The sequence below is a fragment of the Callospermophilus lateralis genome, chromosome 3, assembly GCF_048772815.1.
Source record: "Callospermophilus lateralis isolate mCalLat2 chromosome 3, mCalLat2.hap1, whole genome shotgun sequence".
Lineage (NCBI taxonomy): Eukaryota > Metazoa > Chordata > Mammalia > Rodentia > Sciuridae > Callospermophilus > Callospermophilus lateralis.
Window position 1 is genome coordinate 141,336,502 of NC_135307.1, and position 26,339 is coordinate 141,362,840.

A 26,339-nucleotide genomic window follows, 5' to 3' on the forward strand; every position below is an offset into this window, starting at 1 on the left:
TTCCAGAAATAACCAGACATTTGCTACATGTGATCATTATCAGCATTAGTCATCTCACCTCCCTAGAAATGTGATTTTTTTCCTGATAATATTGCTGCCTCCAACAGAGAGACTAAGGGTAAGAAGAAAAGGGAAAATTATTTTGTATAAACATCCAGAAGTAGCTTCCTCCAAAATCATTGACTTAAAAAATTTCCATATGTAGCAGAATAAAATTTAACCCCTGTCTCTCATCCTGCACAAATTTCAAACTCCAAGTGGATCAAAGACCTAGGTTATTAGACCAGAAACCCTATATCTACTAGAAGAATAGGCGCAAATCTCCATCATGTCACTTTATAAACTGATTTCCTCAACAAGACTCCTAAAGTGCAACGAGTAAAATCAAGGATCAATAAATGGGATGGAATCAAACTAAAAAAGCTTCTTCACAGCAAAGGAAACAATCAAGAACATGAAGAGAGAGCCCACTGAATGGGAGAAAATCTTTGCCACCTACAACTAAGAGCATTATTATCTGGGATACATAAAGAATTTTAAAAACACAAATAAATCAATAAGTGGGCAATGGAACAGAATAAGCACTTCACAGAAGAAAAAACAAGTGGTCAACAAATATATGGAAAAAATGTTCAATATCTATAGAAATTAGAAAAATGCAAATTAAAACTACACTGAGATTCCGTATCACTCAGAATGGCAACAATCAAGAATACGAGCAACAATGAACATGGGGTAAAAGGTTCACTCATACTGTTGAGACTGCAAATTGGTGAAACCACTCTGAAAAGCAGTATGGAGATTCCTCAGAAAACTTAGAGTGGAACCACCATTTGACATAGTTATCCAACCTCTCTGTATATATGCAAAGGACTTAAAATTAGCATACTAGAGTGAGCATACACAGAGATATCAATGTTTGTAACAGCACAATTCACAATAGTAAGTTATGGAGCCAACCCTTCAGCAGATAAATGGATAAAAAATATGTGGAACACAATGGAATGTTACTCAGACATAAAAAGAATGACTTTATTATACTTGCCAGTAAATGGATGAATCTGGAGACTATTATGCTAAGCTCAATAGCCAATCCCAATAAACCAAAGGTTGAATGTTCTGGCTGATATGTGGATGCTAACACACAACAAGGAGCAGAGGCCGGTAAGAATAAAACTTAAGTAGATTAGACAAAGGGAAACGAAGGGTAGGGTAGGGGGACAGGAGTAGGAAAGACAGTGGAATGAATCTGACTTAACTTTGCTACGCACATATATGAATACCACCACAGTGTATTCATACTCTCCGCATCATAGACAACCACAAAACTGATATCCTAATTAGAATAAGATGTACTCCATGTTTGTATAAATATGTCAAAATATATTCTACTGTCATGTATAACTAAAAAGAACAAATAATAAAAAATAATCAGATGCTTTCTTTGTGGTATTTCTTGTCCCTGTGTATACTCTGACTCATTGTTATATGTTCATCCATTTGGCATATGCACACATGCTGGCTGACTGGCTGACTCTTGTCCAGCTATAACAAGACTACTTGAATGGAGACCACACCATAGAGGCTTAACCCTGAGATTCAGTGGACCTAAAGTTTTAATATCTCTCTAGTTTATATAGAATCTAGCCAGGTAACGTTACAAAAACTGTTTTCTAAAAGGAGGGCAAGATGTTAGACTATATAATTCAACTGATTTCAGGTACTGCAAAATGGTAATAAATAAAAAAAAGAACAATTTACAGTTGGGTAATGTTTTTAAAGTTGGGAGCTGACTATCACTATAAGTATTTGTTATCCCTAAGTGTTACTCATCTCAACAGGTGACACACATATTCACCCTTCCACTTGGCAAAGAAAATCAAATGCCTTGTAATTTATAATCTCAGCCTTGGAGAAGAGATTTATAATGCAAGAGGTTTATAATGTTTCTCTAGTTTCACTTGGCTGCCTTTTTATATCTACTAAATCCCTTTTTTTTTCCTAGACTATGGGGTTTTACAAGGAACTAGATGTCCCCAGGTCTTTCTAAGCTGGAAAGATGTTCACAAAGATTTGGACCAAACATTTCCCAGCCATCAACTTGGCTAACTTAGCTTATACTGTCATGCTGATAATTTATGCTACACATGAATTATCTAAAATGTAAACTATACAGAAGCTTGTAACCAACATATAACACAGGGATGGGGTGGGAAGGGGGAGGACAAGATGAAGACAAGACAGCAGTACTGGCTAGAAGGGAATGGCCAGTGGGTTTGGAGGAAAGCCAGGGTAATGTGATAACTCTAAGCCCAGGGTAAGGATTTCAAATAGAATAGAGAGTTCAACCATGATCTAGCAAGAGATTTAGGTGAGAGCACTGGGCTTTGGAAAGGAAGAAGAGATGAATAAGCTTTCTAAGGTAATTTTAGTGGCATCGTGGTAGGAGGAAAAAGAAAAGAACTGTGTTCACTAGAAACTTAAATAAAAGAGAAATTGATAATGTGAGCACCAATGGCTGACGGGTCATTTTTTGAGCAGCTTCTCAGGGAAGAGAAAGAAAAAGAGATAGATAGAGACAGAGATCAGTGGGGCTGTTTTTAAATATGGTAAAAAATTTGGGCATAGTTTTAGTTTGTGGAGAGGTAGAGAGCTGAGAAAGAGGGATAGAGATGAATCTACATAAAAAATGGAATAAGGGAAGGAGGAGATGGCCTATCATTTTAGTATTTAATTAGTATCATGAAAAATGCTTTCCTATAATAACACAAATAAAAGTAGAATGTTCACTCTCAAATGTTAAAATAATACACACTTTTGCACACACACCTTTACGTGTACCACAGGCAGGTGCAGATTAAAAACCCTGATGTATAAAACCTGGAAAAGCAAAGTCAATTAATTAGAAAGGTTGTTATTTAGAGGAAACTGTATATGGTACTGAAAATAGTTCATATTAGGATTCCTTTAAATGTTTCCTCATCCATTCACATAATTAAATAGCACATCTTTTGAACATTTTAATTTTTTTTCCATTTTCTAGCTGTGCACATCATGAAAGATATAGGTTCAATGGCTATTTGTTGCTGTACAAATTAAAAGTAAAATATGAAAAAATTTATTTCCTCTGTCCTCTATTACTTTTGTGAGATATTTAAGGTCTGTTTAATGAATGGCCATGAGTTCATCATTAATTTGCATTTGCTCAATTGTTGTGTTAAGGTTTTTGCTCTTTAAGGTCCTGAAATTATCTACATGCTCAATGTAGCACTGTTTCTAATTTTTTATGTTCCAGTATCATGGCTCTTAAATATAAAGAGCCAGTCCTTTGTAAAATGGAAAATTATTATCTTTTGAAAATATTACTTCCCTCCTCTACCCTTTGGCTTTTCTGATCTCTTTTCCATATCCCTTGAACTAATCTTTGTATTCTCCATCTCTATTTTTCTGCTGAATCCTTGATACATATTTTCTAATGAAGTCAATAATGCATTTATATATCTAATTTGCTATTTATCTGTATCAATTCTATAAACTGTTATCATTCTTTTTATTTTAAAACTATATTTTATTTCTTTTTATTTTAAAACTATATTTCATGATTTCATACATTTTGTCTATACATGGTGTTATCTTGGTTGTTGTCTTATTGTCTCTTTTTTCTTTCTTTCTCTCTCTCTCTCTCTTTTTTTTTTTTTTTTTTTAAACAGGACCTCCTTAAGTTGCCCAGGCTGATCTTGAACTAGCTATCCTCCTAACCTCCTGAATAGCTGGGATTACAAACATGTACCACAATGCCCATCTACTTAAATGTTTTAAAATTTTATTAAATTTTCTTTTTTTGTCCTAAGCATATGGATTTTACGGAGCTATAAATTCATTTGAAGTGTTTTATGACTCTTGATTTTAGAAGAGTTTATCTACTTTTTATTTTGTTTTGTCTTTGTGAACTCAAACTTAATAAGAATTACTCTTTCCTTCACTGGATTCTCAAGCAAAGTGAGCTCCATGTTTTAGTTTTTTAGAAAAGAAGGATGGGAACAGACATATGACTAATTAATCTGAAAGGGGAGGGGTTAAAAAAGACACCTAGTTCATGGGTGTACTCAGAGCCTGACTGGGCCCCTAGACCCCGTTCTCACCCTGATTGTAGAGTAATCCCATAAAAGTTGAAATTAGATTATGTCCCCTCCAGCTGCTATAACAAAATACCTTAGGTCAAGTGGTTTGTAGACAACAAAAATTTATTTCTCACACTTCTGAGGAATCAAAGTCCAAGATCAAGGTGGCCAGGGATTCAGCATCTGGTACAAGCTCACTTTCTGCTTTCTCAAGGATGACCTACGGAGCGTCATCTTGTATTAGAAGGGACATCTGAGCTCCCTCAGGTCTCTTGTGTAAGGGCACAAATCCGCATCACAAAAGCCTCACTTTCATGTCCTAATCACCTCCTCAAAGGCCTCACTTTCTAAAAAAAATTATAACCTAGGGATTAGACTTTCAACCTGTGCATTTTAGAGGATATAAGCATTTAGCTCATAGCAAAGTTATGACCTTGCTTAATAGCATTTAGGATATAGTCTCTTCCTTTACAGTCTGGTTAGAGAGAGAATAGAACCTTGTCAGATGATTTATTAGTACTGGGAACAGAATTAAGCCACAATTTAAACCCATTTGCATCTTGGTGGGGCCCTGTGAACCAGTTTGCTTCAAAGAAATTATTTTTGAGTGATAAGTGCCTATTGCAGGTCAAGACAATGAAAACTTTTTTTTGAGAGGATAGCGGGTATTGGGGATTGAACTCAGGGGCACTCAACCACTGAGCCACATGCCCAGCCCTATATTGTATTTTATTTAGAGACAGGGTCTCATTGAGTTGCTTAGTGACTAGCTTTTGCTGAAGCTGACTTTGAACTTACAATCCTCCTGTCTCAGCCTCCTGAGCCTCTGGGATTACAGGCATGTACTATGGCACTGGGCAAGGCAATGAAAACTAATATAGAGACTTCACCCTAAAATATTAAAGTACACAGTAATTCACATACCTTTTTGTACCTTAGGAAGGTTTAGCATATGTGCTCAATGGTTATTTTAGTCTGTTGAGAGATAGGGAGCTGAGAAGGAACGATGGAGATAGATCTATAAAGATCCAACAAGATCTGGAGGAGATAACATATTATTGTATGTATCTCTCCCCACCCCAGCCTCCATGACAGGGTAGGGCTCTGGTTTTCCATCCACCACCACTCTCGCCTTGCCAGATTGTTAGGTTTGTAAGCTTGCATAAATTTTTATTTTGCTATGCCACTGATATTTTGAGATTGATTTGTTCCTGTGTTGGAAGCATAATCCAGCCACTACTGTTAATAAACTTGGCCTTCAAGGTCCTCCATGATAAGCTGTGTGTACTGTTTTCTCCTTTTTTAATTATATTTCCAGAACTCTGAAATTGTTAGTTTATTTTATTTCTTCTTCTGTTTTGTTTTGTTTTGTTTTGTTTTTGTGGTACTAGGTATCAAACCCTGGACTTTGCACATGTGAAGCAAGCACCTTACCTCTGAGATACACCCTGGTCCCTCATTCTTCAATTTCTTAAATACATTTGCCCTTTTTCACTTTTGTACTTCTGCACACATCATTTCTCTTTTGAGAACACTCTTCCTTACACCCATTACATAACTTAATATTCAATTTTTAGATTATATACGAATTTCTTAGGAACTATCCCTTGCTCTCCATTCTAAGTCATGCATTTAATTGATCTTCTTTCCCATAGAACACGATTCTTTTCCTTAATAGCATTTTGTTCAATATTTAATTATGTGTTTGTTTGTACAGCCTGAATGTTCTATATGTGCAAGGAAAAGAACTATTTTGTTCACCACTATTTACAGGACACAAGATAGGGATTCAATATACATATTTATTAATATTTGTTAACAACAAAAACGTACTTGCCATTGAATGGATGAACTACTTATTTTGAACTGCTGTACTTGTTAAGACCCTAAATGAAGAACTTCTGTTATGCATTATTTTCTGAATTGAGAAGTGAAAAGTATTATATGATTGGGTAATTTGAATAAGATAGTGCTAAGGTTTGGACATGGTTTGAGTGTATTTCATGTGTTAGAAGTGTGTTCCCCAGGGTGGCAATGTTGAGGTGGAAGGACCCTTAAGAAGTTGAGCCTAGTTGGGGAGTAATTAGGTTGTGGGGGCTCCATCCTCACGGATAGATTAATGCTTCTTTTGCTGGAATTCATCTTCACTTTTGCAGAAAGTTTGCTGAAAGAAAGTTCTTATATAAATAGCAAGATTGGCTTCTCCTCAGTTTCTTGCTCCTTTGTTTACACATCTGCCCCAGTTGTAGAAGGCTGGTTCCCTTTCCATTTCTCCACCAGGTTTTGACACAGCCAGGCACCCACATCAGGACACTGGCACAATGCTGTTTGGACCCTTGAGCCATCAGAATAGTGAGCCAAATAACTGCCTTCCTTTACAAGTTACCTAGCTCGGGTATTTTGTTATAACTACACAAAATAAACTGAAACAGCTAGTATCTATGACAGTCTCCTGAAATTTTCTTTGCAATTTGCAAATTATCTTTACTAATTATTTCAATAACAAAAATGTAAATTTCCAAGAAATGCCTAAGAATGGTTTTTCAATAGGTGATGAATAATGATAATAGCTCCAGAACATAGAGCTTTTCTGAAAAAAAAGTGCATATATAATACACAAGTATTATATATGTGAAATGTATTTCATTGATGACCATACATTCATTACCTAATCTCTTAAATAATGAACAATTTGAGAACAAAATATTTTTTCTTATTATCTTCATATCCCTGGAAATTAACAGCATAATGTTTATCACGTTCTACTAAATACATTTTATGCAAAAATAAATAAATAAATGTATTAATTTTCATCTAATGGATGAGTGTTCATAGTGACCTCTACACAAGTCAAAGGTAAAAAATAAGGAGATTTTAATTCTACAGCCTAAGCAAACATAAATCAAAACAAAATGATAATAAAGGGTATGACCTGTTTGATATTCTTTTTATCATCTAAAAATTCCATAAATGGATTTATACTGTGGTCTTTCCAACTCATACATACACATCTTGACAATTGGTTTCAGTTTTAGTGTGATGGTGCTGTTCATTTAAACATGTAAACGAATGCTGTTTTAATCAGAAAATCATTCTTGTTCAAAATATGTACAAAAGCTATTTTTCCAATATCAGAACAGTTGCTTCTACTGACACAGAAGAAGAAAGAATTCTCAATGAGTCCATTCTGATGTAAACCTGAAGGACTAAGAAAGGTGTTTCAAGTAGGGCTGCCCTGTCTTTTGGTCTCTTGAAAACAAAAGAAAAAGTGAAACATGTTAAACCAAAGAAAAGTGGCCACCAGAGAGTCAAATCCAGTGTTTGAAGTGAAATTTTAATTAATACATGCAGAACTCAGGGAAAATACCGAGAACCCTAAGTTCTGAACAGGTTCAAATAGGGTGCTGTTTGTGTGGTGTGTGTGTGTGTGTGAGAGAGAGAGAGAGAGAGAGAGGGAGAGAGAGAGAGAATGGCTTACAGGTTAAAAAAGGTAAACTTCATCTTTCACCAAGAAGTTGAAACCTCAGAACCCAGATTTATACCCTCAGGCTGAAACTGATGGATGTATGTCACATGAGCAGCTAAAATTATTTCTCATTGTCAACTTCATCCCTGTCAAGGTTGTAGATGTATGAAAGGTGCAGAGTTGAGAGAATATGACAACACAGGCCCAAAATACTTGGAAGAAATCAAATATATTGAACAGAGAGAAGAGCTGGGTATTTCACTCCGAGACTAATTAGCTCCATGTAAATAAAACAGCTTTAAACTCCCACTTCACACTGTTCACTGACCTGGTCCCTGACCTTGTTCCCGACTCTGGGGTTGGGCAAGGCCTTGCTTGGAGACAACCCAACCAAGTTAACACAGGGACTTGAGCTCCCCTTAGGGGGCCCCGTTCTGTCTCTTCAGGGTGATTGCTTCCTGTGCCTTAAACTCCTGACCCACTCCAGCTTTTAATTCATTATTCATCATTTTTCTTAGTCCATTAAAAAAAAAATGGTAGGGTTGCTCTCAAAAAAGAGGGGGGTGGAGGGTGGGGAGTGGGGCGAGTGGCATTCTGGAAAAAAAGGACAACCCTGTCAAAACATGACAGCCGATCCAATGCCTGCTTTATACTATTCATAGAAAATGCCAAATTCTGTAAATAGTAACCACATGTACATTGGCTTCACAGACTCAATGTTCTGCTGCAAAATGAGACGTTCTTTATTTTAGTGTGTCATCAAAGGCGATGAAAATATCATTCTAGCCTTCTAGGCTTAACCCTGTGGGCTCTCAACCGCTAGAAGTTTAATAGGAGCAGCGCACACACATGCCCCAGATAATGTGAGCAGCAGCCCTTGCCCACTCGGGTCCACGGCACAGCAAGGCAATTCGATTCACAAATCTGTTCCCTGGACATTTTTATTCATAGCCATGAGATCATTACAGCGACAAGCGCACATCTGACGTTTATGATCTGCTTGCTTTGAGAGGGAGGGGGCTGCTCCGGGAGAACTGTAGGAAGACAGAAACGGCACCACTCAGACTCCTGTGAGCTCAGTGGCCCATGGGGGATTCTGAAGACTCTTCACATCCAGGCTCCCCGGATTGGTACCTTCCAGGTTTTCTTTGGATCCACCAGGATTGGCTTTTTAGCTCAAATCTGTTGTGCAATTGTCTTTTTGTGCGCCTGGCTGGTGTTCCTTTGCACTAACATTTCAAAGGACCCAAGCACAGGAGTGAACATGTGATGCAGGGCTTGTGCCCAGCAGACCTAACTCGATGGCAACCATCTGGCACTGTGACTGGGCCCCGCTTTTGCCCAGAAATGCTTCTAGCACCTTCTATGTGACTACCGGCTTTAAAAGGCCTCCTGTTTATCTTTTCCTAACAAATAGCCTCTGCAGTGGCCGCACTAAATCTCTTTTAGTCTGGAAGCTTCAACCCTTGGGGGTTTGTCCTTTTTTCTCCCAGGGCTTGCGAGCTTCTCCCTGCTTTGTCTGCATGTGCTCTTGTCTTTGACAATTATTTCAAAATGTCTGTATTTGGCCTCTTGATGAAAAACAAAGATCACATGAAGTGCCAGGAAACTTCTATTTCCACTGAAACTGCAGGACACAGGCAGGCAGCATGTCCCCGGGAAGTATCATCGGCCTTCTCTGTCTACCCACTGAAGGGGAGATAATAAACAGCAGAGGCTTCTGCCTACAGCCTCCATGACACTGAACCCAGCCTATTCTTTTTAATGGCAATAAATAAATGACGGAAGTTTTAGGCACCAGACTGGTGAATTGGTGGTTAAGCCTCAGGCTTTTATCTCCCTGACCCCTGTTTGAACTCAACCTTGGTTCCTAAGTGCAGGGCAGACAAAGTGGGGTGGGAGGAAGGTTTCTTATCAACATGAACACCCCTTCCAGCTCAACATAAAGAAATACGATGCCATGTGTGTGCTTGTGACTCGGGGGTGACAGGGGATAGGGAAAGATTTGTAGGAACAAAGTGAGAAGAGAGTTAAATCCCAGCTATCACTGCTGGATGCCTATCCATGGTTTGAAAATTTAATAGAGAACATATTAAGTAATTTCACAAGCATTTATGAGGGAGTCAGTTGTGGGTACAGCATTGTGTACACTCCAAGAGAATCAAGTTTACAAAGAAGAATCAAATCACATCAGGAACTTGCAATTAAAGAATCCTTATGCCCATTAGTACTAGCCCTAGTTAATATTTATTAAACCATGAATATGCCAATCACTGTGTCAAAACACTTTATATGCCTTATTTCATTTAATCCTCACAATTCTATAAAGGAGTTACTATTTTTTTAAAAAAATTATTTTATAGATGAGAAAGCTGTGATTAAGAAAGGTTATGTAATTTATCTAAGGATATATGCCACAAAGATGGTAAAGTCAGAATAAAAATCTCAGTCTGTCTCACTACATACTATACTACTTCTCTGAAAAAGAGCTTAATGGATAAAGTTCACCAGTGACAGAATATGACCACATTTCCCAGTCAAAACTTCACATGAATATTCTGACAATTCTGAATGTATTTATAAATAAATGACTATAGTTCCAACTGTTTTATTTTAGGATTATATTATCTCCCCATAGCCCATTTCCTCATCTGAAAAGTAATAATAATGATCTCCACTGTCTTCTGATTGAGATGCTTTTCAAATGACAATAGGGAACAAGGTTTAGATGTGTTCTGAAGGCAGCTGCTCACTGTGCCCTACATCAATATTCCCAAGTACCTTGTCAAAGGAGAGCTGCCAACATTACCAGGAACAGGTTGAGTTTGAGTATTCTGTTCTCATTAGGTAGCTCACAATGTTCTAGACTGGAGTAAGTCAAAGTTGCACTTTAGCGATGTTGTGTAGTGGTTACTCAAATGGATGACCAAGAAACATTGATCAGTGGGATACTGCACTTATTTAATACCACAAAACTGTTTTGTAAAAAGCAAGTAGGCATTTGTACGTTTGCTTTTATTTAGGTCAAGGAATGGCACAGCTAACCTAGAGGATTGAATCTCCTGTTCCTGGCGGCTTTTCCAGAAGTCAATCCACCTTCTCCATCAAAACAGACAGACTTACAGGCTCAGGCTGTGGTTGTGAAGGTCCGTGAATAGAACAATGAAGTTCTGATTCCCTTCAGCATCTCCATTCACAAAGAATGGCCTCTGGACAGAAAGGTCTAAGTCTTAGAAAGTGTTTAAAATGGCTCATGAATCATAGCATACACAGGAATTGTGCTGACCAATGGAAAAGGCTAGTCATTATTTGCCCGCATTTCAATTTCCCCTGCACACACTCCCAAACCCAACAAAATTACCCCTGATCTTACCTCTCATTCCAAATTTGGAGAGTATTGCTTTTTCTATCTCTTACTTGAAAGATCTGTGTATGACTCTTTCCTAGAATTTTGATGGAAACCCATCTCACCCCCTTGCATGAACAATTCCATTTTACCTCAAAGCAACATGCTAAGAGATATACTTGGGCTTAATCAGATGCACTGCAGTTTAAATCTCAAGCTCTTACTCTATATCATCCTGTCTTTGTGTTTTTTTTTTTTTGCCAAGTATTCCGACCTCATACAAATCTCAATTTTTCCTATCTTTCACGGACATAGAGGAATGGAAATTATTATATCTTCATCATGAGATGACATAGATAGATCTGCTTGTAGTAGGTGCTACCTAAACATGCTTTTCTCACTATTTCTAGGCAGAGTTTATGGGTGCACTTTTTTGTGTTCTGCATTTCCTCCATGAATAAGATGCAAAAATATTTATTTCTATACAATTTAACACAGGAATGAGACACTTGGTGAACACTTCTCAAATGATCCAGAAGATAGAATTGAGGAATACATCTCACACAGTCACATGCTCAGTTTCAAATGAAGTGCTATCCAGTACACCACCTCCTTGGGAGGCAAGGGTAAAGGAAAAAAGGTTCTGTTACTTAGACAAAGTTTCTTTACATTTCTTCTTCAAGTGGTAGTAATAATAACATAGTTAATTTTATAGACACTATTCCTTTAAAAAATTCCATGTATAATTACAAGTGAAATAAATTCTCTGGAAATTAAACAGGATCCAGAAGTCTGAAAGTATTTATTTTGAATGGATTTATCCCCCTCAGTGACCCCAGAGTGGATTTCTGTCACGTAGGATCGGTCTGGGTAAAGAAGCTAAGGGTTTGAAGTGAATCCAAAAGAACTGAACCATATTGGAAACAAACTCAAACTATGAAAGCCACCTCGCCAAGTTCAGAGGACATCAATTCTGGTTCTTTTTCTAGACTGCAGAGGAACAAAGGTCACTGTAATTTATAATTGGCAAAACTATAAATGTCTAATAAAAATAACTTGATCCATGAGCATTTTTATTTCAAGGTTTTAAACAAATGTCTAAGCAGAGATTTTTAGATTCTTTACTTTGAACATACTCCCCCATTTTCCTGGCAATGTATTTCCATGTTTCCTTGAAAAGCCATTCAGAAGTATTTTAAGTAACATGTGAAAGCCTCCCCTGTGTTTTTTTTTTTTTTTAAGAATTTTTTGTTTGTTTGTTTTAATATTTATTTTTTAGTTCTCGGCGGACACAACATCTTCGTTTGTATGTGGTGCTGAGGATCGAACCCAGGCCGCACGCATGCCAGGCGAGCGCGCTACCGCTTGAGCCACATCCCCAGCCCTCCCCTGTGTTTTTAAAGGGGGAAGAAAAAAACGCACACATCATAAAGGTGCTGAGGAGAACTGAGATTGCTTCCTGGCTCATGTAAAAATCGGGGATGATGTTCAACAACAAAATCAAACGGGAGTACTCAGTCTAAATTCTGCACAGCCATGTCAACATGGAAACTTCCTCCTCCTTGTACCAATGAGACACCCACCTGGTAAGCTAGTGAGTGGGCTTTGTGGAACTCTCTGGCATGATGCAGCTAGCACAGAGCTACGGAGTTAGTAAAATCCAGGCCCCTGCCAACAGTGTCATGGAGCATTGGACATCATACCTAGCCCTGACTCACCTCAGGTCAGGGGACAGGAGCTAGGTTACAGAACTTATGAGATGCCAAAACTTCTCCCCCAAGGCACATTGTCACTTTCTGCTGGTCCGGAAGTCTTCTTGGAATGCCTGTGCTCGGAAAGTAAAATTTATACTTGCACAGCCTTAAAATGCTGACATTCCATGTTTACAGGGATTGTTTACTCAGAAAATTAATCAGTTACGGTTTTAAATTTTAATTAAAGAATGTTTTCCGGTGCTATTGCAAAACAGACAAAAGCCCATAAAATGTATATTTGACTGCTGTTGTGTGTTGTCTTTGGATCGCGGCACAGTCTCGAGATCAATCATGCATGATATTTTTGTGAACTTTTCTTTTAGCAGAACAACCTTCACATAAATTAGGTTCATTAAAAAATATCCATCAAAATAAAAGTCATTCTGAGAAATTGCTGGCTGGAATTTCCTTTTTCTTTTTAATCAGGAACAAACTACTTTGTACTTGTTGCGTAAATAATACCATGAGCAGGGAGTGGGACTGCACTCAATTGTGCAAAAGGATGCTCCTTCCAGTGACCAGAAGTCACTTCATACAAAGTTACACATTTTCCTTGAGAGAGAATTATTGGTTCAATGAACATGGACATGCTGGAAATATTTTGGCACCAGATGGTGATACAAGTTAGTCTTGTTTTTATGATCTATCTTGTGTTTTTCCATTTCTACATCTTCTTTGCTTTCTGGTTATATGGTTCTCATAAAAATTGAGAAAAGCAGTTTGCACATTAAATGATTTTAATTATACCTCTCTTAATAAATAGCTATTGCTGACATGTTTCTCAATTCTTGTCAGTATAGCTACTAAAACCATTTATATATTTATTTTCATAAAATTTTTATAAAGTATCAAAGAACACTTTAAGTGTTCATACAGTCTTTGCACTCTAAGGGCTGGATATCATGTTTTAAACCACTGAAAAGAATAGTTACTCCTGATAAAGTCTCAAATTAAAGGAAAATATATTAAAAATTAAAATTTGCAACATCTTGAAAAAATGTTTATCACTAGAAATGTAACAAAAGAAAACATTATAGATTACTGTCCATTACATATGGTTCAAAGACTTTGCTTTTTGCATTTAGCAGTATATACTGGCCTTTTTTCCACATAAGCACACATAGTTCAATTTCATCCTTTGAACAATATGGAATATCATTGGATGAATCCTCTAATCAGGTGTTGCTTTATCACCAATTATTCTTTCTAGCAAATATGCTTTCGAGAAAATCTTTTCTTTTGATTTCTTGTTTAAGTATACTGTTTGTATAAGGTCTTTTACAAGATAAATACACTGAGATTTCATCTCTCTCCAGTCAGAATGGCAATAATCAATAATACAAGTAACAAATGAATTTCATGACTGCCTTTTCTATTTCTATGAAGAACAACATTGTAATTTTAATAGGAATTGCATTAAATATGAAATTAGGAAAAACAAGATGCCCAGAATAGCCCAAGCCATCCTTAGTGAGAAAAGTGAAGCAGAAAGCATCATAATACCAGACTTAAATTATACTACAAAGTTATAGTAACAAAAACAGTATGGTTTGGATACCAAAACAGACATAAAGACCCAGAGTACAGAAGACACAGAGACAAACCCAAATAAATACAGTTATTTCATATTAGACAAAGGTGCCAAAAATATACATTGGAGAAAAGATAGCCTCTTCAACAAATGGTGCTGGGAAAATGCGAAACCCATATGTAGTAAAAAGAAATTTAACCCTTATCTCTCAATAACCCTTATCTCTCACTTTGCACACAACTCAGTCAAGTGGATTGAGGTCTTAGGCATTAGACCAGAATGCCTGAACCTACTAGAAGGAAATATAGGCCTACTCTCCATCATGTAAGCTTAGGAACTGACTTCCTTAAGAAGACTCCTGAAACACAAGAAGTAAAATGAAGAATCATAAATGGGATGACATCAAACTAAAAAGCTTCTTCACAGAAAAGAAAACAACCAAGAAAATTTTTACCACCAGCACCTCAAATAGAGCATTAATCTCTAGGATATACAAAGAACTAAAAAATCTTAATGCCAAAAAACCCAAATAACCCAATCAATAAACAGACAAAGAAACTGAACAGGCACATCACAGAGGAAGAAATGCAAATGTTCAACAAATATATAAAATCTATAACAAATAGAAATGCAAATTAAAATATTTGCATCTTTTAATCTTGAGATTTCATCTTACTCTGGTCAGAATGCCAATTATCAAGAATACAACTAAGAATAAATGTTGAAGAGGATGTGAGGAAAAATGTTTCCCATACATTGCTTGTGGAACTGCAAATTGGCACAACCACTCAGGAAAGCAGGATGGAGTTTCCTCCAAAAACTAAGAATGGAACCATCATTTGACCCATTTATCCAATTCCTCACTATATTCTCAAAGGATTTTAAATCAGCATATTTACAGTGACACAGCCCTTCAATGTTCATAGCAGCTCAATTCACAATAACTAAGCTACAGAGCCAACCAAAGTGTCCGTCAGCTGATGAGTGGATAAAAATGATTCAGTATATACACAATAGAGTATTACTCAGCCAAAAAGAAAAAATTATTTTATGATATTTGACAGTAAATGGATGGATCTGAAGACTATCATGCAAAGTGAAAGAAGACAATCTCAAAAAAACAAAGGTTGAACTTTTTCTCTGATATTTACAAGCTAAACCACAATAAGGGGAGGAGGGAAAAGTAATTGTTCAATGGATCAGACAAAGAAGAAATGAAGAGAAGGGGCACAGGAAAAGGAGAGACAGTGGAATTAGTCTGTCATAACTTTCCTATGTAAATATGTAAACACACCACAGTGAATCTCACTATTGTGCTTATCTACAAAACTAGAATCCTAATTGAATAAGATATGTTCCGTGCTTGTGTAATTGCATCAAAATAGATTTTATTTTGATAAAGAAACCAATAAAGTTAAAAAAGATAAAATATTAGAAATAGAGTTGGTAGGTCAATTATTTTTTCATTTATTTTTATTATATTTATTTCTACTTCTGACAATATATGCACATAGTTTTATGAATTGGAAACCACTCAACACCTAATAAAATAGTAATTTTTTTAGAGAGAGAGAGAGATTTTTTAATACTTTTTTTTTTTTTTTTTTTTTTTAGTTTTTAGTGGACACAGCATCTTTATTTTAATTTTATGTGTGCTGAGGATCAAACCCAGTGCTCTGTGAATGCCAGGTGAGTGCGTTACCACTTGAGCCACATCCCCAGCCCTAAAATAGTAATTTTTAACTACATTTAATAACCTCTACTCCACTTTCTAGGAGCATCTACTCTAACCTTTTGAAGTTCTTTCCTCTGGTATTTATCTTCCATATTTCTAAAATTTATGTTTATGCTATTATTTTTTTCAAACACCAAAGTGGATATAATGGTATAATACCCATCTTATACTTGTCACTTAGTTTACAAATCATCATCCAATACCTTATTCTGATGTATTCTTACCCTCATCCAATTTGCATCTCCCACTGAATATTGAAAGAAATCCTAGATATTTTATTATTTCTATCATAAATATTTCAGCATGTATCTTTATTTAATAGGTAAATATTATTTTGACATAACTATACATGATTATCACATCTAAAGTATTTTTTAAAATATATTAATATCATCAAATGTTCATGCAATGTTCAAATTTATAATTCTTTCACAAATGTCAGACAATTTTTAACCATGTATGTTTTAAAAATATAAAGACCCCAAGAATGCATTGTAATAGGTTGACATTCACCCTTGATCTTTCTTTTTGCCATTTTTTCCCACAAAATTTGAGGAAGAAATCACTCCATATTTTTCAGAATCTGGATTTTTCTAATTATGTAAATCTAGTTATATTTAACTTCCTTTTTAATTCTGGTATCTTGAATATTGTTTGTTGGAAATAGAGTTTTGACCATGTTCAGGTTTGTTCTCTCTCTCTCTTTGTTTATTTGTTTGTTTCTTTATTTCTTTCTTCTTTTTAGACAAATTGTCAAAACTATTTCCTAAGAGACTTTTGATTCTTCCCCTTAAGACACATCGGACTGTGTCTTCCTTTGTAGGGTTAGCAGCCATAAATATTTAATGACTAAAATAATAATTTCATAATGAGCTGCAAATGGTGACATTCTGGGCTTTTTAAAAAATGTTTCATATATTAACAAGAATACTCCCATCAATAACTATTTCCTCTAATCTAGTATTGGATTACCTTGGTGGTATAGTTTTTGTAGAAAAGGTAAGATAGATGACAGATGCTTCATTCACTAATTAATCATCACATGATGAGTCTGTTCTCTAGCATTCTGTGATGATGGCTTTCTGTAGTATCATTATGAACTCAAAGCTTCAAACATAGTTGATATGTGTATATCAATTGTAGTTATTTTTGCTGATTCTCTTAGTTCCCCACCTTTTGCAGAAGAAATATTTCAAACTGGTTCCTATCATTTGGAACTGATTCTAAATCTTCAATGGTTCCTTTTTATCTAATATAATAAAATGTTCTGGATCAGTTTGTATATATCCTGACCACCATTATGGAATCAATTGTTTCTCCAAGGAGAACTTCTTCCTTTTAAGAGATGAAAGTACTGACAGACTGCATTCTGGAAGCTAGTAGTGCTCATTGTTCCTGGATTGGTCATCCTTCCTAGGATAGGAATTCTTTTCAGCAGACAAAACTAAGAATCTATTTTGTTTTTAACACTAAATACATAATAATTATTTTATTCAAATTAAAGACTATACAGCACTTTTAGATAATCTCTTATTTCTTCTTTTTCTCAAACTGAGAATTCCAACTCTCAGGATCACTAAGGATGACATGAATAAAATTTATAATTTCTTTATCCAACATTAGTCCCTGACCAATATAGAATAGTGATACCCATATAACCACCAAATGTCTGCTTAGTAGAAACAGTTAACACCTCTTCTAATGCAACTCTTTTTTGGTGTTAAGCTATTTCCCACTGAGATGTAAATTTTTTCCTCATATATAATATATACATATACATATATACATATATATAATCTTTCTGTATTATCAATTGTCCACAAATTTGCATAAAATTTTTAAAAAGTATACATTAATCTAAGAATTATATTTTGAAAATTTGTTCTACAGTAATACAAACTCAAAACAAAAACTCAAAAACAGTGCAATGTTGAAATTTAAATCACAGGGATTTTTTAAATAAATTATTTTTAACTGAAAAAAAAATTTCTCACTACAAGTTTTCTGTTTCTCAGAGTAAAAGTTAGAAGTCATATCACTGCCTGAAAATAAGAAATTTGTTATTAAGATTGTAATAATTAATCTCTTATACTAATACACATAGGTTAAAAATAAATAGAAAGAAACCACCAATGGAATCAAATGACTTTGGCATCTGAAATATGTAAGAATAGGAAAAGCCCCAAATTACATTGAAGAGCACTGATGAGCCATCTGAGTCAAAGGAAACAGGGTCCCCAAGTGTTCCAGCCTCCAATTCAAGCTTGCCAGAGCAGGATCTAATTGGATAAGGTCTGAACTATGAATTGTTTTTCTGTTTGTTTAATTTTAAACTTTTTATTGAGAAATAATTTGAAATGCACAGAAGAATTAGAATTACATTTCACGCAGTGTTTATCATATTTGATTTTTCACTGTCTTCTTTCTCTGTTTTTGTGCATACAGTTACGTTCTGTTACATATACACTCACCAAATATAGTTTGTTTTGTTTACAGAATCATTTCAAGGTTAATTCCACACTATATGGCCAATTGCCTCTGAATTTTGGGGTGTGTATTTCTTAAGAAGTGGCATATTATATTACATAATAGAATATAGTTATCAGGTTCAGTAAAGTTTGCTTTGGCAAATTCCTTTTTATTAAATCACTCATCCATGTGCTATTGTTTTTCAACTACCCCCATTAATACATTTTATAGCATTTCTTTCCCTTAAGTTTAGGACCCAGGCAAGGGTGAGGTGTTGAATCTGTTTGCTAAAGCTCCTCATTTTCCTTTAATCTGAAATTTTTGAAATCTTACGGTCCTTTGGGTACTACTTTTGAAAAACACAATCTATGCCATTTTTTTATTGGAAAAGATACTTCATTTGAGTTTTTTGTTGATGTTTCTTTATGATTATAGTCAGGTTATACATTTTAGACAGAGTATCATATAAGAGATAATGTGGTTACCTGAGAGATACCTGAGGCACATAATAACCATTTGTTCCTCATTGGTAATGTGTGTGTGTGTGTGTGTGTGTGTGTGTGTGTGTGTGTGTATACATATGTATATATATTTAGTGCGTGGTGCTGGGGATTGAACACAGGGCCTTGTGCAAGCACTCTACCAACTGAGCTATATCCCTAGCCCCTGGTAATATTAATTTTGATGATCAGTCCAAAGAGTATCTGATTTTTCCACTCCAGAATTTGACATTTTTTTTCTTTGCAAGTATTAAATAAGCCATGGGTAGACATTTTAAGCCCATGTAAATATTTTGATTGTTATCAAAATTTCATCTTGGATATAGCATCAGCTGATGACTTGGGCTTGTCTCATTTAATCTTTTCTAAGATAATTGCAAAAATGCTGATGTTCTAACTCCAACTCTATTTATTTACCAATTGTCATCTGTTGAAAGCAGAGCCCTCCCATCTGAATTGTCAATTTTTCATCTATGTGAACTCCAGGATTTATCATTCCTACACTTCCTTATTTTAGATATTCTAAGTGTTTCACGTTTGACCAGGGCAAACCAAATAAGGCTTGTTTCAGTGTCTATGATTTGTCCATATTTTTCTCTTTTAAAAATATTATTTATTTTTCTCACTTTTATACATAGCAGAATGTTCTAGGTTTACTTTGTACCTGTCATGTCAAGCTTCACAATCATTCATTCTCCAAGGATCCCTTGCCTCCTGTTACAGTGGCACTGAGGACAAGACCTGGTAGGTAGGTGTGCTGGTTGCTACTGGATTGTCTGTAGTATGGAGCTATGAACTCTTGATACTAACAAACTGATTTTCCTGCCAAGGAAATCATCTGGAATATCATCTTAATTGAAGGAGGCGAGGATAGTAGAGATAAAATTTGAAATAAAATGCCTAGAAAAAAAGTGGGTTAAAGAGCAGGGGAGGAAATTTTCTGAAAGAAATTTCTGAAAGAGGAACACGTTCTTAATACTTTGTGAAAACTATGAAAAAGAGTGCTGTAGAGCTATGAAGTTGGATGAGTCTGGCATGCCTAGACCTACTGATCAAAAATTATAGGGAAACTAATTTTTCTAAAAATTAAGCAAGATCATAGAATGCCTCTCAAATCTTATATACATTTGCTATATATCAAAGTACATAAGGAATAGAGAAGTGTCCATGTCCGTAAAGGTCATAAAAACATTCTAGGACACATGCCCACAAAGCAGAAGAACATTGTATTTTAAATAGGTTAAAGAAAACATACAAAATATAGGATGCTATAAAAGAACAAAGAAAATCAGAATTAGATAAACTGAAAGATGAGGTGATATGAGACAAAGATTTGAAACAAAAGAGGAATAGATAGTAAAAATGAAGAATTAAATAACAAAAACCAAGAACAATTGAAAACAATAGATAATACCTTTAAAAGTGTACATCATAAAAAGGAGAAAAATATTTGAAGAAAAAATACAAAGACAAATGGAAAAACAATTTGAATATATGATAGTAAAACAGAATATATGAAGTAAATCTAATGTACATATTATCAGAGTACAGGAAGAAAAAATAAGTACAATAGAAGAAATATTTTAAAACTATGATTCAAAAAAATTTTCTGAAATAAAGGACTACTTAAATCTTCATATCAGAATTTATTTAAATAAAATGAAATAATACTCTAATTATTTTATGTATTTTACATCAATGCACATATCCAAAATTCTTATGATAAAGTATCTACTTTTCTTTGTTATTTGTAATCAAAATCTCCTAATATTAAGGAAGCGGAAAATGTACATATTTTGAAGTAATGAGAAGGGTTCTTCACTAAGAAGAAAAATTCTTCAAAAAGAGACATTAGGCATCATAACTAAATAAAGCATCTTGGGAAATCATTTAACTTCTTTGAACCTCAGTTTCCTCACCTGCCCAATTGGAATACTGGTACATTTAGTCTATTTCATAAAATTATCATGGTGGCCAACCCACTTATAAAATGTGAAGACATTTTGGGGAAATCATTTACTTTTTCCAATTCTACTGAGATAATATAGGCAAATAAAAACTGTGGTTTTTACCATGTATACCATGATGTTTGTTATTCATGTACATTGTGAAATGATTGCCACAATCAAGGTTATTAAAGCGTATCATCCCCATTGTATGTGTGTGTGTGTGTGTGTGTGTGTGTGTGTGTGTGTGAACAGTTAGGGTCTACTCTCCCAGCAAATTTCATATATATGATAACACATGAAGGTGATGATCGCTTCAACACATATAAAAATTATATGTGTTGAAAAAAAATCACATGCTAATTGTTCTTTTCAAAATTTCAAGCAAAGTTGTCTTTTAAAAACATATGAAATTTCTGTTTATAGATAAAAGAGTAGATAATCACCTGGGCTCCAATTCCAGAATCAATCCAATAAAAGTTTTGGAGGAAAAATATTTACAAAGAGAGAAAAATAAATAGGTATCAGGGAATGGCTTTGTAGTGATATGTCTGATGTGGTGGGTCTGGCCCCAGGTAGGAAGCATTATGACAAAACTATGACATCTCAAAATAGGAAAGTAACTTTTGGAATTCTTACATTGTTCTTCTGTAGTTAACTTTGAATAAAAGTCCCTGCGCTCACATTGATGGGGGCTCTAGTCCAGGAGTATTGAAGAGACTATCAATACAGTCTGTGCATAGCTACAAAAAAAAAATTAGACTGAGGTTTGTAAATAACTTCAAGGGGTGGGTTTTTCTCAAAATCTCCATCAAATATACTCATGGCTGCTATAATATAATATAAAATGTGTTTTCTTTTACATGTATTTCTTTCCTAGAAATAAGAGTGGCATGTTTGTCCATGAAGCAGCAAACTCTTCACTCTGTGTCTCTCCCTTCTAACTCTTCCAGTGGTCTTTTTGGGTCTGACTCATAATTGGACCTGATTTCCCCACTTTACATATTATCTAAGAGAGTAAATGATACTTGTAGAGGAAAATAAGCTCATATACTAAAATAACAAGATGTTGGAGAATCCAGGCTTTTTCAAATGAACATCAACTGGATAATGTATTCCATTAAAAGTAGAAATAACCGGCACAAAAAATTCTAAGTAGTCTAATTAGCATAAGAAAATATTATCAGTATGAAATTAAAACAAATAGCACTCAAACAATCAAGCAGAAACATAAGTAATGAAAAAGATAATGGCTGGAATAAATAATTCAACAGATGTAATGAAGACAAGAATGGACATAGTCAAAGAATGAATTTATAAGCTGGGAAACCAGATTGTACATTCCACAAGAAAAAGAATAAAGTAAAGGGAAAACAGTTAAAATATAAAAATAAAAGCTAAAAGATATGTCTGATAGAACTATAAGAGCTATCTTCCAGAACATGGAGTGTTCAACAGAAGGAAAAATAAAGAAAATATGTTAATATTGAATTTCCTATAATATTTTTAAAGAAAAACAACTTATATTAGAAAGTACTTATAGTGTCATGCTTGTAATGTAGGAATATCAGAGGCAAAGAAAAAAATCTAAAATTTCACAGAAGAAAAATGACATACAAAGTAAAGTAGATTTAAATGATCGAAAACAAATTTATGTATCATATTTTTAAATGACAAAACAATGTAAGAAATCAATGAGTGGTATTTTCAAATGATTAAAGGAATATAATCTCAAATCTAAAATGCCATATTTACCACTCCTTCACATTTGAGGGCATGGTAAATTCTACTTATTTATAATTTTTGCCACAAAAGACTCATATTAAAATAATTTAGAATGAAAAAGCCTCCTTATATCAGAAAAAAACATTTGGCATTGATTTTTGGGGGGACTAACTACTTCACTTAGCATTATCTTCTCTAACTCCATCCATTTGCCTGCAAATGCCATGATTTTTTATCTTTTATTGCTGAGTAATTCTCTGATATAAGGAGGCTGATTTATAGTGGGGTAGGGAGGAGGATCATGGGAGAAATAGACAAACTCTAGATAGGGCAGAAGAAGAAACTAAAAAGTTTCTTCTCGGCAAAAGACACAATCTGTGAGGTGAATAGAGAGACTATAACTTGGGAGCAAATCTTTACCCCTCACACATCAGATGGAGTACGAATCTCTAGGGTATATAAAGAACTCAAAAAGCTAAGCACCCCCCAAAACAAATAACCCAATCTATAAAGGGGTCAAGGACATGAACAGACACTTTTCAGAAGAGGATATACAATCAATCAACAAATATATGAAAAAATGTTCATCATCTCTAGCAATTAGAGAAATGCAAATCAAAACCACTCTAAGATTTCATCTCACTCTAGTCAGAATGGCAGCAATTATGAAGATAAACATCAATAAGTGTTGGTGAGGTTGTGGGGGAAAAGGTACACTCATACACTGATGGTGGGACTGCAAATTGGTGCAGCCAATATGGAAAGCAGTATGGAGATTGCTTGGAAAATTGGGAATGGAACCACTGGTTGACCCATCTATCCCTCTCTTTGGTCTACACACAAAGGACTTAAAAACAGCATACTACAGGGACACAGCCACATTATAGCAGCACAATTCACAATAGTTGAACTGTGGAACCAACCTAGATGCCCTTCAGTAAATGGATGGAGTTAAAGAATATCATGCTAAGTGAAGTTAGCCAATTTCAAAAAACCAAATGCTGAATGTTTTCTTTGATATAGGGAGTCTGATTCATAGTGGGATAGGAGAGGGAGCATGGGAGGAATAGATGAACTCTAGGTAGGCAAAGGGGTTGGAGGGGAAGGGAGGGGGCATGGGGTTAGAAATGATGGTGGAATGTGATGATCATTATTATACAAAGTACATGTATAAAGACACAAATTGGTGTGAATATACTTTGTATACAACCAGAGATATGAAAAAGTGTGCTCTATATGTGAATGTAGTGCATTCTGCTTTCATATATAAAAGAAAAGGAATTGTAATGCATTCTGCTGTCATATATAAATAAAAAAAATATTAAAAAGAATTTAGAATGAAATACCTGAATAATAATAAAGACAAATTCAAATTATACTGAATATATATAAGGTGTCTAGAAAGAAATATTAATAAAATTATAGCTGGAGTCAAAGAAAAACTAGGCTGAGTTCATAATACCCCTCAAAAAAATGTCTTAAGAACATGACCCTGTTGAGAGGTACAGGAATAATATGAAGCCCAGGAAACATGCATGAGTGCTAACATTTTGGTCTTTTTGAGAAGGAGGCATAAGTATTGTTTTTTAACCCAGTTCTTTATTAGATATATCTGCATATCTTTCCTCCCAATCTGTGACTTGTACCTTCATTCCATATCATATTTTAGATTTTTTGAAGAAATATAAAAAGTGAGACATGCTGAAAATATTAAAGTGAGGTAAAATAGAAACTTGAATTTTGTTAAATGCTTTTCCTGAGTTTGTCTATATTTGATAAAATTTCTAATAGAATTCTATTGGAAAACCCATTCATATGGAAACCTATGGGACCCAATAGCCAAAACAATGTTGATAGAGAACCAAGTTGGAGAACTCATACTTTCTGATATCAAAAATTACTGTAAAGAAAGTGGAATTATAACTCTCATCGTGGCATAAAAAGTTTACATGCAGAACAGTGGAATACAATTGAGAATCTCAAAATAAGCTTCAGATTTAAAGTCCAATCCAGTTTTGACAAAGTTGCAAAGACAATTCAATAGTAAATGGAGAGTCTTGTCAATAAATGGTACAATGACAACTTATAACAACATGCAAAAGATGAATTTGGACCTCTACTTCACACAGTAAAGAAATATTAACTCAGTGAGCAAAGACTAAATTGTAAGAGCTGAAAGAATTACATTCTTAGAAGAAAGCATTGGAATACATTTTCATAAGCTTATGTTTCTCAATTATTTCTCAAATATGATACCAAAAACCAGAGAAAAATAAAAAGTATGTAAATTGTATTTCATCAAATTAAAAGTTTGTGCTTCAGAGAACATCATCAAGAAAAAAACAATGTAATCCAATAATTTGAGAAATATTAGTAAATCATATGTGGAATAAAGAGATGAATTTAGACTAAATAAGTAATTTCTACAACTAATAATAAAGATATAAAACAAATGATGAAATTCACAGATAAATAAATGACAACACAAAAATTTTTCAGCATTATTGGGAATTATAAATTAAAACTATATTGAAATGTCACTTTAGATTATACCCACACAAAGGAAATAAGTTAAAAGTTAGGAAACATCAAGAGTTGATGAGAATATGGAGAAACAGAAACTCTCACTCTCTACTGTTAGGTATGTAAAAAAGGTCCACCCATTTTTGAAAAGAGTTCTTACAAGTTAAACTTACTAGGTGTCCCATCAGTTTCACTGTTAGATACATACCCAAGAGAAATCAAAATATATGACCCCACACAATCCAATATGCAAATACAAATAGTGGCTTTACTTGTATTGGCCAAAATGTAGAAACAACCCATATGTCTATAAACTTATGAACATAATATATCCAAGCAGTGAAGTATCATTCAGCTGTTAAAAGAAGTGATGTATGGATGTATGTTCAAAAACATGAAACTGGAAAAAATATGTAAGTGAAGAAGTCAGTAAAAAAAAGTCCAAATATTATATAATACCACTTATATGAAATAACCATAATTGATAAATTTATGAAGACAAACAATATATTAGGTTGCTTATTGTTTGAGGATTCAAAAGAAGGGATTGACAGGTATTAATATCAGGTTTCTCTGAGGTGATGGAAATGCTCTAAATTTAGATTATGATGATAGTTGTACAAGTCTGTGAACATAATAAAAACCACAGAATTGTACACTTTAAATGGGCAAGTTGCATGATATGTGAACTACATCTCAATAAATCTGTTACAAAAACAGATAAGCAAACATTATCATCCATCTGCTAACAACTTTGAAAACTGAGACAAAATGTGGCTAGTAAATAATTCATGAAGGGATAAAAAAGCTTAAATAATCCTGCAGCTTTTAGAAAATGGAATAATAGTTTAAGATTTTCTCATAGAAAACTCCAGACCTTACAACTTTACAGGCAAGGTCTACAAAACTTTCAATGAAGAGTTTATCCCAACATTTAAAAAAACATCTTGACTACTCAGGAAAAAAAAAAAATGAGTGGATTACGCATTAATTCACTTTTACTCCAGCACAAATTTGTGACCAAAACTCAAAAATGTTACAGAAAATAAAAAATGGTTTCCCTTATTGAATAAAGGTATCAAAATCCTAAATGTATAAATTTCAAATTAAAATAAAACTTTGAATTAAAAGATAATATATCATAAGTACCTAAATTCACACTTTATATGAAAGAATTATCTAACATTAGAACACCCATTAATACAGTCCACTACATCATAGCA